This window comes from Propithecus coquereli, unplaced genomic scaffold, assembly GCF_000956105.1.
Source record: "Propithecus coquereli isolate 6110/MARCELLA unplaced genomic scaffold, Pcoq_1.0 Scaffold486, whole genome shotgun sequence".
NCBI lineage: Eukaryota > Metazoa > Chordata > Mammalia > Primates > Indriidae > Propithecus > Propithecus coquereli.
This window is the reverse complement of record NW_012150685.1, coordinates 84,645-86,568: the sequence shown is the minus strand read 5'-3', so window position 1 is coordinate 86,568 and position 1,924 is coordinate 84,645.

The following is a 1,924-nucleotide window of genomic DNA, read 5'->3' as shown; positions in this document are numbered from 1 at the left end:
GGGTAGAGCAGTCAGGGAAGGTCCTTCCCAGGGGAATGTGAGATAACATACTTCATGTCTGGCACCTGGCGAGGCCTTAGTAGACAGCAAGAGGGGCAGAGGGAAGAGGAGGAGGAGGAAGAAGAGGAAGACGATGCAGGCATATAGGAAGCCAAGGCTGTGTGCCCATGTGCACAAGAGAAACCTTTGTGCAGGTAACAAACTTTAGTCTGAAATGCCATGATGACAGTGGTCACTGAGGTCTGCAAACCCCAGAATGGTTGCAGGGGTGGGCTGACAGTCTAAGAGCAGGAGCCCTCACTGAGAAGGCCAATGTGAGACCCAAAGGCAAATGATGCCCCCCTGAAAGAAACTAGCAGATATTCCAAGCCTTGGGACTGGAACTTATTTCTTCCAGTGGTTTTATCGACATCACATGAGAACCTCACTAACTAAAAAGGCCCTGTTCACCAACCTTCCCCCTCCTGACCTCAGCATTCTCGGCTTTTAAGTGGGGAGTTTGGACCTGATGACTAAGCTATAGCTATCTAGGCCAGACTTCTGCTCCCTGAGTCTATGTTTAAATGGGAAGTTGTATGTGAATATATGCAAATATATGCACACATGTAAAGCCATAGTTCAGTTATGTAAGATAGCCACTTGGTGGCTCCAATAGGAGAATGGTTCTTCTGGTTTTAGCCTAGAGTCTTTATACAAAATGCATGTGTTCTTAATCCTCTGGGCAGTAGGGGAATCGTCCGTCTGCTGAAGTATTTAGAGATGGGCTAACACATGAAGAAATCCTGGCATAACCCAAAGTTTTCAGTTATAGACAGGAAAATGACTACCAAGAAAGGGGAAACCAAAGAATTTTTTTTAAAAAAATGAAAATTAAGAAAATCAATTGCTCTTTTGTGGAGGGGGAAGGGAACTCTTGAAGCAGGTGTTACTACTATAATACTAATTACTCAGATGCATGGGGTGGAGAGGGCCCCTAACCTGGAAACTAGAGATTGTCTCAATGAAAGTCCAAGACTGCCTTTTAAATGCACCTAAAAGGAATTCTTTACACAAATGGTAAGTGCCTAATACATTAATGCCTATTTCTGTGGATTGCTCCTTTTGTTAGTATTAAGAATTTTGTAGATCTGGCCCTTAATGTTACCAAAGGCTCCTGACAAGTTCGCTTGGTGGGTCTTACAGCCTTCAGAAGGCATTCCCTTGGCTAGAATGGTTTAGATTTGGCCTACCGTGGAGATGCAGGGGTGGATGATGATGCTTTGGGAGCAGGGTATAACTTGGGTATATGCATATGACCCATTCTGAGGGCAATGTCCTCATGGCTTTGGTTTGGGTGCCTTCTTTTTTATCTTTCTTGTCTCTGCGCCGGAGGAGCTGGGCTTCTGAGTTGAATGCAGTAACAGCAAATAGCTTCTAAATCAGAAAAACCAGACCCCAAACCCTCCCCAAGCAAGAACGCAGGACGCTTGGATGGTGCTGTTTTGTTGCAATCACGTCGAGACGCGGGATGGTATATTTTTAATTATGAGGTATTGCTATCACATGCACCACGGTCACAACTGACTTTTATCATATCTCTGACCATCACCCCATTCTTTGCTCCACCCCTAAACTGCCATCTTCTTCTTCAGCAACCCCTGAGCCTGACCTCATCCTCCTAGCTTTGGACACCGTAGAAAGAGCAGCAATGTTATTCATCACCCCTGAAAAATGCTGCGTGGAGCCCACGGGTTGTGTGCGATGGTGATGTCAATGGGAACAATTCATTATTCCATCAAGCACTTGGCATGTCAGTCAATGAAAAAATATGTGCTTTGGAACTGACAGCTCAAAATAGTCTTTTCAGCAATTGGCATGCCAAGATCTTGATAGTATAATGAATTATTCTTTAAACCTATCATTTTGTCCCATCAATTTGGCCATA